The sequence below is a fragment of the Mytilus galloprovincialis genome, chromosome 9, assembly GCF_965363235.1.
Source record: "Mytilus galloprovincialis chromosome 9, xbMytGall1.hap1.1, whole genome shotgun sequence".
Taxonomy (NCBI): domain Eukaryota; kingdom Metazoa; phylum Mollusca; class Bivalvia; order Mytilida; family Mytilidae; genus Mytilus; species Mytilus galloprovincialis.
Window position 1 is genome coordinate 58,169,281 of NC_134846.1, and position 13,355 is coordinate 58,182,635.

Sequence of the window (13,355 nt, forward strand, 5' to 3'; positions counted from 1 at the left end):
ATACGGGAAAGTGCAAATTCAAATATGTCTATAGTATATACATTTGTGGCTTTGGATTGTCTTGTACATTTAGGTCAGTTTGTTTTCTCTGCCTTCGACACATTTTTATAACTAGAACACATCCGCGAAATCGCGGGCATTTAATGCGTGGTTGAAAGTATGATAACTGTTGAAGGATGAATTTTGGTAAAAGCTTTAATGATTATAATATATGGGTCATTTTCAAAAAATGTCGAATTTTCAGTAAACCCATGCTACTTTTTTTTTTTTTTTTTTTCTAATGGAAATTTCAGTTGTAATGGTTTAAATGAAAGCTTGTCGGATATGTGAATCAGAACATTAATAATAAACACGCCTTACATCTATTTTGATAAGATTAAACTGCATTTAAGTCCGATTTTGGGGGTATTTGTGTGCGTACAGTGTCAGAGAAACACGTTTCAAATGATTTTTTTCCCGATTTCCTGATCGCCTTGATATGTGCAAAAGGGACTTTTTAAGAACGTTAAATATTACTCTAACGAAAAATCATAACTTCTTTATCATTGTATGTAACATATTATCTACAAACAAAATTCAATTAGCGTACGGGAGGTTCATGTCCATCCTGTTACCGCTACTTAAAACAGCTGTTAAATTAATCTCCCTATATGCATATTGAATCAGTCAGATTTCAAAAGTCCAAAGTAATCTTTACATTTAAAACGCCTCGTTTCTTGAACGACAGTGTAGAGAAAAGAAATTTCAAGACATTTAGTGAAGAAAAAAATAGTGTATTCATGTCTATGCTGTTACCAACATTTTGTATTAATTAAACCAACAGTATGCTGTTAAAAAATGCAATAACGTGTTGGAAACCAAATTCACAATAGAAAACCACAATCACTTCACCAAAGGTAGTAGTTATTTCACAACAGCAATCAAAAACGAAGAAATTTGTCTATCCTGTTACTATGGTTGCTATAGTTACAGTAACATGATAGACAATTGTAGACAAACACGTCCTTAAATTTTTACCTTAACATATAGGTGCAAAATGAATGAAATATTTCGTTGTTTTAACTCATCTTAAGGTTATAACGTCTTAATCTTCCCAATTAAACATTTGCAGGTGCAATACTGATATCGGTAACAGGATAGACAAAAAGGTAACAGGATAGACTTTTATATAGTGATATATCAGAAACGTACGTTCCTGTAACCAATGAAATAAAGAGAAAAGTAAACTAACTTATGAGGAATTTACTTGATGTTGGGTTTATTTGAAAGGGTGAAAAAATGCCGAACAATATAAATTGCTATCTTAGACTTGCATTACTGGTGGTAGTTTTTACAACCTTTGAAAACCAATTTTAGAGGCATTTTTCAGTACAACCTTGAAAATTGGCAAATAATCTATTATTTTACGAAGTTTATTCTCTTGAAAACCATCTAATTGGCTAATTAAAACAAGCTTAACATTTTATCTAAACCTTTTCTCTAAACCTTTTCTTAATAAGCCAAAATTTCTTTTGAAAATGGTAACAGGATAGACAAAATATTGTACCACCGATCAAAAAATGTTTCAAGATATTCTTGTATGACATCATTAAGATTGCATCTTTTAATATGTTCTTAAAGAATTGTTTGTTTTGATTTGCTTATGTAGAGTGTTGTTTGAATAAGTAACTTTTAATAATTTTTTCAATTTCAAAATTCGACATCTTTTGAAAATGACCCATATATGGAATCACTGAAGATTGAAGGCTCCCCCCCCCCCTCTCTCTCTCTCTATGTTCTTATGGCTATGAAGTCAATGCTCTACACCTTCTGGAACTGCCATTAAGTTAGTCATGCAGTTGGTGCAACTTTCACTATATATAGATAAAGATAATAGATTCTGACTGATATAATTTCAGCTCCGACATGATTGTTTGTTGACAAGTTGTATAATTTTATAAAAACGTATGCGTATATATAATATACAAATCCTTCATATATAGGAATGCCCAAAATTTCAGTTTGTACTTTAATTACTTTTTCGTGTCTTTTATAAATCTTTTCATGTTTCATTAATTTGATTCCTGAAACTTGTGAGCCATACAAGTATAATTACCTGTTCCGTCTAATCAAATATATTTGTACTTTTTTACCACTCTAAACCTAGAAGTTTGTATCAATTTCATATTCTCTGATGGACAGTTGTATATCAGAGAACGATTTAACTGAAATTTCTGACATCTTGTAGATATAAATTCGTAAACTTGTGTACAATATTCCCTGATATCCAAAATGGCTTCTTAAATTTCACGCTTTGAATAACATTAATTCTAATACGAAAATAAAATTAGGTATCATTTCTGGAATCTGAGAAGCCTCCATAGGATATTGGGTCTACCTATGGTTTATTGGTTGTCAAACTTATTTAATCATGCGACTAAACATGTTAAGGGATTCTAAATACGCCTTCTTATTACATCAGCACAAAGTAAATATATTGTTTTACTGGTGATTAAATAAATATGTTTCCTCTTATATTTGAGTGTGAATTCTCATTACTATAAGACGTGTCACGGTAATTTTCTATCCCAAATTCATGTATTTAGTTTTGATGTTATAATTGTTATTCTCATCGGATTTTGTCTAATGCTTAGTACGTTTCTGTGTGTGTTACATTTTAATGTTGTGTCGTTGTTCTCTTATATTTAATGCGTTTCCTTCAGTTTTAGTTTGTAACCCGGATTTGTTTTTTTTTTCTATCGATTTATGAGTTTCGAATAGCGGTATACTAGTGTTACCTTCATTGCAGATTCAGATGAAATGACTATTTGCATAATAAAAGAACATAATGATCAGAAAAGTTTTAGGTTAGATTTACATATTTAGTAATGCTTGCCCTGCTTTTCTTGTCATTTTCTTGTAATGGTCCTTCAGTTGCTCAACTGTCTTCAGTGTCAGCTCTTCTCATCAAAACATCTCCACTGTTTCGTTGATGGGCGGTCGTTGTTACTTCAACGCTGCTCGATTACCGTTTTTTCTCTTTCTACCACTGCTGATTCTAGTCACTAATTATTTTGTTCTTCCTGTAAAGTAGGTGCGGAATTAGACAAAGATTCATTGAATCATCTTAACTCTGAAGGAATACTTGCTTCTCCTATCTTCAGATAGATGGACTTCAATCTGTCAACAGAGGCATGTGATCTGGCTTATCTGCTTAGCTTTTGACATCTATACTGGAGAAAGATTGAATGCTTCTTTCAACCGCCAGTGTTAAGTAAGTCGGCTTATGTTAGTCAATTCCGTCTGCAATCGGACAAGTACTCTCAACTCATCTTTAGTCCTGTCGTTCGGAGGAGCATTTATACCTGTGTACTTGAAGTAGAACCTACTTTATACAGCTGAGTTCTCAGAAAATGATAGATGACGAAAGAAGGCTTTCCTATTCGTCATACCTACCGTCTTAATCACCATGGGCTGTATCTTACCAACATCAGTCTGAACCATAGCTGCCATAATTACTGTTGGCTGAACACGCCTCACCATTTCATCCTAAAAGGACCCTTTTCCAAACTCAACCTCAAAACGTCTACTGGCATAGTCCGCTTTTCAAAATCAATAAGCAATAAGCACCAATGTACAATCAACTATGATTCTTCGAGACCAACAACATTTAAATTAACAGCTCATATTGATAATATAATGCATGGTGTTGTTGGCTACTTGATTTAATATTACTAGCTAGTAATCCTTTATTCATATAATTTAAACATATGTACTATTATGCATTCTAACATGACGTCCTTCAAACGCTTTGAGTACGCACCCGTGGTAAAATATGAATATATTGCCTGGGCTATTCCAATCGTACTCCCACGTCATATGCTTTTTTATGAATGATGTACCCGACGTCGTAGAAACGATGACGTAAGAATATAAGCATTTTACGGGAAAATACACGCTTGTGAAACGGAAATAATCACAAGAACGTAAAAATGTGGTATAAGCCTTTTTTTTTTATACATATAAGACATATAAGTAAATTATCATTTAAATTCATTCAAAACTGTCTAAATAAGTTATTGTAAATAGTTTAAGCATGTCATTAATTCAGTTTGCTCCGTTCTTTAACGCCAATTTAATAGTGCGTTTATTTATGGTAACTGCAAATATTTACCTCCACCTAGAGCGCTTCGATCCAAAAGAATTGCTGTATTTGTCCTATCCCTATTAGAATCGAAACAATTCATGGGGGCTTGAATATATCGCGATTTTATCACAGGTTGTCCCTTTATGCCGATATTATACGCATCGCTATCGCTCAGGGTAAAATATTTGTCATTAAGGGCCAACCCGTGGTAAATTCAGCGAGGGGTAAAATACCGGCATCAATGGACAACCCGTGGTAAAATATCGATATATTCAAGCACCATAAATTATTTCTTAATTATTTATTGTGTTCTTTATATTTTGTTATTTAACTAAAACTGTACAAAACTTATAAATGTACTTACCATGTATTAAAACAATCTGCAGAACTTAATAAAATTAAATTATTATGATGAAACAAAAGAAAATACAGATTAACATAGTTGTAAAAAAAAATGATGACACAATCAGTTTTCACTTATAAATGAATATCTTAACAGAATTAAGCAAGCTCTAAGCCAATCTGATTATAAATTATTTTATTCTGAAACAAATCGTAGAACACAAGATGCAAGTATGTTTCATTATATAAAGAGGGTGATAGAGCAGATTATTACCACGAGAAATTATTGTCAACCACGGCGCAACTGTTGAGATAAGATTTTAAAGAAGACAAAATAATAAATGTTCAACAATAACATATTTATTCAGGGATACATAAATAAGATAACTGAAATACTAAATGCAAACTTCAACCCTCAAGAAAAAAATGGGAAAATACGATTTTTTATTAGTTGATATTAGCCTTGAATTAGCTCTCAGTAACTGTGAGTACTCTTGGATTTGTGCATATTGGTTGGTTTTTTTCAGTTGCGAGATGTTTAAATACCATGAAGAAGCTTTATGAAAAAATTAAAATTAAAAGATAAAAACGTTAAATGCCAAAAATGTTCAGCAACGTAAAATCAACAAAGAAAACAAGTTTAAAATATACTAATTTATCCTTGTCTGTTAGTCTCAGCATCACGGTTTTTATTTTTCAGGCATGCCAATGTCATGTAAATAAAGGCAACAGTAGTATACCGCTGTTCAAAACTCATAAATCCATGGACAAAAAACAAAATCGGGATAACAAACTAAAACCGAGGGAAACGCATTAAATATAAGAGGAGAACAACGACATAACACTAAAATGTAACACATATAGACAAAATCCCACGAGAAAAACAAATATAACATATATATATAACATCAAAACCAAATACATGAATTTGGGATAGACAAGTACCGTGACACGTCTTATCGCAATGTGAATTTACACTCAAAAATAAGAGAAAACAAACGACACAACGTTATAATGTAATACACACAGAAACGAACTATAATATAACAATGACCATATTCCTGACTTGGTACAGGGCATTTTTAAAGGAAAAAATGGTGGGTTGAACCTGGTTTTGTGGCATGCCAAACCTCGCACTTTTATGGCCATGTGAAATATAACATCAAAATGACAGCACAGGACTACAATATAAATAAATTGGAGAACACAATAGACAAAGAATCACACGAACAACAGCCAACAAAAGGCAACAAGTTCAAAATTTTAATACGCCAGAAGTGTATTTTGTCCACACAAGACCTATGTGTGACGCACAGATACAAAAGTTTGAAAGCCGAAACGAGTACAAAGTTGAACAGCATCGAGGACCAAAAGATCAAAAAGGTTGTGCCAAAAACGGCAAGGGTTTTCCGTTAAGTTACCAGAAAATCCCTATAATTTAGAGTAATTTATACTTTTGCAAACAGTAAATTTAATAAAATGAATATTCAAAAGATGTACATGATAAAGCTGAAGTATTAACTAATTACAGGAAACAACTGAAATACATTTACATAACCAGACATTTGAAACACAAAAGTAGACACATCCGAATACGTATAAACCTCTACGCCAAGTGACGTCCTATTTGAAACTGAAAAATGACGAAAAAATGACGTCATTAGAATTAGTAAAACAGAGCATCAAAAAATGAAAAATGACGAAAAAATGACGTCATTAGAATTAGGATTAATTTAAGATTATATATTTGAACTAAATACTGATATTGCATTTAATAACAAAGCACATTTTAATTCTTATTAATATAAAACTGAGGTAGCAATTAACTATATTATAAAACTATGTCAGGTTTGTTATGAATCTAACTTCAAACGTAAAATATCGTACTGATTACTTTGAACGAAATCAAATCTGATAAATGAAGGCGGTGATTAATTTTCTTTACCATAACACAGAAATATAATAGAAAAGACATCAACACATTTGACAAAATCCGATGAGAATTACAAATATAACATTAAACATTTAAACTAAATACATGAATATGGGATGTATAAGTACCGTACCACGTCTTATAGTAATGCGAGTTCACACTCGGCAAAACAGTCACAATCGGGAATAAGTCACGTTTGGTAATTAAAAGATTAGACGACATTATGACAAAACACAATCTACCATGTGGTAAAAATGTCCTTAGCTAGTTTGGTCAACGAAACATCGTATGGATCCACCAAATCGTGATGGTGTCCATAAAATTTACGGAGTGTCAATTTTAATCTGTCCTCCTCATAACTTTGTTGGAGCAGTTTCTGCGTAAGGAGCACACTCCTGTATATGAAGTCCGTATAGTGTGAACAAGCACGTGAATAACGTATCAATTGTGATATGTATACACCATACGAAGGGGCAGAGGGTATGTTACTGCTGAGAAATGGGAAATTGATAATTGGGAAGTTGAAATCGTCCCGTTTATCATAGATTTTCGTGTGAAGTCGTCCATCTACGTCAATATTGAGGAAAAGATCAAGGTATGAAGCAGTCCTTCTAGTATCAGTGGTATCCTTAATTTCAAGTTCACTTGGATATATGAGATGTAAGTATTGGCTGAAATATGGGTTATTCAATGATAGAACATCATCAATATATCGGAAAGTGAAATTAAAGAATTTCGCAAGGTGCTTTTTCTTTTTGTCTTTTAGAAGGTTCTGAATGAATTCTGCTTCATACGAGTACAAAAACAAATCAGCCAGCAGGGGTGCACAATTAGTACCCATTGGAATACCGACTGTCTGTTGAAATATAAATCCTCCAAACTCAACAAATATATTGTCGATCAAAAAGTCCAGCATTTTGATAATATCATCTTCTGTATATTTTCTGGGAGATTCAGTGTGATTTTTCACAAAATATGAATTATTGTAACCCAAAACAAGAAATTTGTATCTACGATTTCCATTTTTATAGAAAAAGCTCTGTTTTATGAGATGGTGTAGTCGATCTTTCAACTGAGCATGGGGAATAGTAGTATATAGCGTAGAAAAATCAAAAGTTTTTATGTTGCTGCAAAATTGCAAAGATTGTGATTGAAGGTTAACAGTTGTTCCATATCTACTTCATTTCCTTCTTCCATCTTCAATAGTGGATCTCCGTCATATATGCTCTTATTATGCAGTTTGAAGCAGCTGCTTATGATTTCCATAAATTCAGGTGACTTGTATGGCAATTGTCCAACAATTTTTGGCATACACCTGTAAATAACAGAACATTAACTGAAAACAAGTTAACAGTTCCAGTTCAATGATTTCATCCTTCCATTGGGACTCTTCAGGATAACTAATTTAGCGTCGTTATGGGCGACGTCGTTAAGGAGGCTTGTGATGTTCCGGCATTGTTCGTAATTAAAAGTGCTCGGAATTTAATCTTGATCGGAACGTTGTTATGAAATAACATCCCATCTCATTTCGATAGGCTTCATCCAGTCTACATTTAAAAATTGGCATTATTTAAATTTATTTAAAGTGTCAAAATGGGCACCTTATTGGCGAAAGATATTATATTGTGTATGTGCCAAATTGTTATTCATATTTTCTTGAATGAAAACTTGAATATGCTTAAATAATAGTTAATATTTTGTAGGTACATGTAAGATAACATTGTTTTCCTTGTTGTGAGGATCAACATATTATTTCTCGAGATAATGTTATTTTGTTTTATAATGATGACAAAATTTCTGTAACCACTCATTTTTTTTTAATTTTATAGTCGTACAGCTATATTTTTCCCTCTGAACCTTGACTTTAACACTCCGAGTCTTTCATTTACACTTCTTGTTATACAGTGTACTGTGTTAAATCTGGTCTCTTGATCATTGCTGCGTGTGGCAGTGGTGTCATGAAAAATTTCTTGGGGGATATTCTGAGTCAACTCGCAACCTTTTTTGCATGTTTTCCATATAAGTTCGCACACTTGATTTTTTTATGAATGAATTGTGGGTGTTTCCTGGTCACATTACAACCGCATTTAAAAATCTTAAAATTACAATATTGTTTTTTTCTTATCTTACTTATGTTTAATACAGGAATTTGTGTTTCTAGTTTTATTGACTTGGTATAAAAAGAAGATTTAATGTGTAATCTTAAACTGTTGTAGTGTTTTGCATTAATCTACACTTTAGTTGTATAATGAAAATAAATTATAAATATATGAAAGCATTTTGTCAATGCAGTTTACTTAAAAAGACGATGTGGTATGATTGCCAATGAGACAACTCTCCACAAGAGACCAATATGAGATATTAAAAATACAGTATAAGAAATAGAACATTAATCATGATAATATTTATGTCCACAAGTGATTCTGAATGAGTGCTTTCCTTAGGTTATCGAAGTATGACCGGGAGTAACACAATGGGAAAATTTACACATTTTGAATGATTATACGAGAAAAGGGATACATTGTGGCAATTTGGAAACATCATCAAGATAAATTATGTCCATAAGTGATAATAATAAGATTGAAAATATAAGTTATTTTAAAATTTGCGGATTATCCAGTCCTTTCCGCCATAGATCTAACACTAATGTCTTCGAAAACGTCCTTTGGCGGATATTTGCAAAAACGTGTAATTCTAAAGGAAAATGCTTAACATTTGACTTTAACGAAATGGAAAGGTTAAAATCATAATGCTTTTGAAAGAATTTGCCTGAAAACTTAAGAAAGCAAGTAAACTTATGAACCCTTTTCTTGTTTTCCAACATTTTTTGAATGCTTCAGCGTAATTAGATATAAGAAGATGTGGTATGAGTACCAATGAGACAACTCTCCATCCAAAGTTACAATTTTTAAACGTTAACCATTATAGGTCAAAGTAGTTTAAACCTGTTTTCTTTTGACTGCAATTTCAGTTTTACGCTTTTGAGATGTGCTTTTAAAATTCTAGGTTTCCATTTGTGTAGTCGTTATCAGTTTTTAGATATTTATAGTAATTTGCTAAATCCATTATCTCCCACTATGTTTCGGCGTCCTTTATTTCCGTTTCTTTTGGGTTGATGGGGTCAGATAACAGGTAAGTAAAACACGTATACTTACTTCCATCTGGTAACTGAAAAAGTAGGTGTTGTAGAAATATGTGTGGTAACTGATAGTACCGATGTGGTGATTGGTGGATTGGACTCCAAATTCTGAAGGTTGGGTTGATTATGAACTGGTAAAATAAGTTGGATATTTCAGGCGATATCGGACACATTAAATATTTAGAGGTAAAATTTCTTGGATTTACGTTGACCGGTGCGAGAATGTTATTATTGTTGGCACTCCTTTTTCTCTGGACTACCCTTGTATTAAAACCTTTTCGGGCAGGTTCAAAATCTTAGGCTTAAACGCAATACGCAGATATGTTGTTCTGTCATGTAGTCTCTCAGCATAGAACGAAATTCATAACAGTGTGGTCGACAGTAAAACGTTTATTAGTAATTGTACTGAAAAGTTTACCTTTAACTTGTTTGTCGTGGGCGATGATTTTATGCTCACTCAGTCTATCGGAGGCCTTCAAGTGGGGATTTAAATAATCATTTGTTACAAATTTTGATACATAAAATGAAACTTTCTTTTTACAAATCATTTAAGGAATTTATTTTTAATAATTGTTATACCATCACTTACAACAGTTTCACTTTTAAGAATATTAATGTCCAGAGCTGATATCAATAAATAATAATAATAAAAAAAAAAGTTTATTCATGGTAAAAAAAACCAAAAAAACTTTTAAGTTAATAGGGACCCGCGTTATTTCAGAAAATATCTTATTGATTAAGAGAACAAAAACTTCTACGTTGTGATCATTTAAGAGTGGCCTTCTATTTATTCAATGCTAACCATGTGGGCTTTGTTTTTTTTTTATATACCATAAATCGATTCGTTCATTCAGATATTTGTCAGTTTGCCTTGGCTCTTCAAGTCCAACACACAACTTCTCACGAAATTGGTATTTTTCTTACAAAAATTACATCCATGTGATGTATTCTTTTCATGGAGAATGAATGTTGCACCTTATTTTATTTTTTATCGTTTTTTTTTTGTGTGTGTATCATTGACGTATAAGACAACCTGAATCTTCTTTATTCAAATTTAAAACATACGAGATGGCAATTATGACACAAAATAACTAAATTAAACTTACAGCAGAAGAAAGATAATGAACATCACTGTTATAGTCTTCTAAATATCGAAGACGCGTGGTCTTTTTAAAAATGATGTAAATTTATAAAGGAAACAACAAACAAAATAGTTCGAATATTTATATTGGAAAAAGTAACGGTGTAGTAAATCATAACAATTATTTTATTTCAATGAAAATCAAACTGTTGAATTTTTTCCGCTGCGAGCAAATTTTTAATTTTGGTCGCATTTTGAAAATCAATAAATCTTGTATTCTTGTTGGAAGCTGCACTGTGTAGTTTATACCCGTTTTTTTCAATGCCACACAAATCCAACACAGACAAAAAAAATGGTAGGTTCAAGAAATAATTGATGCAAACTATACTTTATTGTAGTTTTAACATGGGTAGGCATTATATTCGGGATTATTTTTGCCCGAGCGATATCGAAAAACTATTATAAAAAGTGTCCTAGTTCAGTGAAAATGTACGTCATACTTATTTCCTAAACAAATAAATAAACAAACATTAATTAATTAACATACAACACTACCAAAGGCCAGAGACTCCTTACTTGTATGATTTTGTAAAAAAATGCATCTTTTTAAAACAGTCGAAAACAAAATTGTCTGTCCAATGGAAAAGACGAAGCCCAAAAAAGATGAACAGTGCATTATAGAAAAATAGAAGCGGGTTGCAAAAGTTGACGACAAGATCTATTTTATAACTTGAGTATGGCCTAATACTATTAACCTGAAATAAATATATTTATAGCAATTCCCTTGATACGAAAGATCTACATGTTGCCTTGGGCTTTTTTTTTCTTTTTTTTTTTGCTCTTTGGTTGGGTTTTTGTCTCAATGACAATTCAATTTTCATTCTTATCATAGATATAACTGCATGTTAAAATAAGAATATGAAGTGTGATAGACAATCAGACACATTCTTTCCAGGGACCAACAGGCGTTATCAAGCTATAGGTCCCCGTATGGCCTTCGACCATTAGCAAAATACACACTTTATAGAATGAAAGCTCCAAGAGGTCTTGGGATGAAAAAAAAACCAAACATAAAAGATGAGCGAGAAAAAAAATAGGGATACCGCATGGAAATTGGAAAATGGTCCGCAACATTAATTTAGTCAACTCACTTAGTTGAAATTAAAGACCTGGCGAATTTTAGCCTTTTGCAATGGATATGATGTATGTTTAAAAAAAAATCATGGTTTGTTTGGACATTTTTATAAATCAAGTCTTGTTTTTAAATTATTTGCAAGTAAGTTTTAAGTCATGAACAAATAATCACTCACAGAAAGACGTCAAATCCATCAACAAAAGAAAAAAAATTAATAGACGACCGACAACGCACAGAATATCATGTATGTGTTTCGGACCATATGAGTATTTGGACCATACGCATATATCATGACCATAAGGGTATACTAATATGGTCCAAATACTCATAAGGTCCGGAACATATATTATTTGCGATCACAAATGCACGAAGACGTCCATTTCTATGTAAATTGGGTCGATTTTTTATATAGATAAGATGAATGCGTTTCTGTTGCCAAGTGTTTTTCACAAGTATAGTAGCAGTATAGCAGAACGGTTTAAGTTTCCTATATACACCAAATGATACATTTTGCCAATACAATAACGTAAATGCATGCAAATTTCACAAGGTTTAATCCAAATAGCTTTCTTGCTATCCAATAACTTTCAAGTACGAAAAAGACAGGGCAGAAGTATATTTTGTCTTTATGTTTCGTATTTGCACAACTTTTGAAAGTGGATTCTGCATTCGTTCTAAAATAAAATTAGACCAGATAAAAGTTAAAAGATTACATAACTCGACAATCGCAATTGTTAAATCCGAAAAAGATAATCAATCAATACATGCATTCAGTAAGTCATTCTTTTTTCTGAAAGAACATGGCTTTGCGATATCTTATTATGAAAATTGATTGTCGAAACATAACAAAAACACAAGTAAAGGACGTTTAATTAATCAATATAAATCAAAACACAAATTCCTGATTAGTATTTCGAATTATTTTATATAGGCGTTGAGAACCTTTGGTGACCCCACGGTTTAAATGTTTATATTAAGGACGTCGTGAACAATGGGCGTTATAGACGAACGTTCAACTAATCTGTCCCAGTCAATGGGATATTAAAGTGCGCCAATCAATGTCCATAGCCACACTGTTATGAATTCGATACTATACTGTATTGATTCGGGACAAGGAAAACTACATCCATCAGTATTACATTTCAATTCGGACCCATGGCGATCAGAATGGCTTCTTTTCCGCTTCTTGACAAGATTATAGGTTTGGTCTCACTTGGCGCAGTTAAAGGACCTTGTTTATGCACCATTTATGGGCATTATGTTTTCTGTTCTGTGCGTCCGTCCGTCTGTCCAGCTTCAGGTTAAAGGTTTTGGTCGAGGTCGTTTTTGATGAAGTTGAGGTCCAATCAGCTTGAAACTTAGTAAACATGTCCCCTATGATATGATCTTTCTAATTTTAATGCCAAACAAGAGATTTTTCCGCATTTTTACTGAACATAGAAAATGATAGTGCGGATTGGGCATCCCTGTACTTGGGGCACATTCTTGTTTTTTTTTTTTTTTTGTTTTTTTTTTTTTATCTTACTCTTAAGAGTAAAAAGCAATAATTAATATTGGATAAAACTTTATATAATTGAATCTTGATTAACAAATATATGG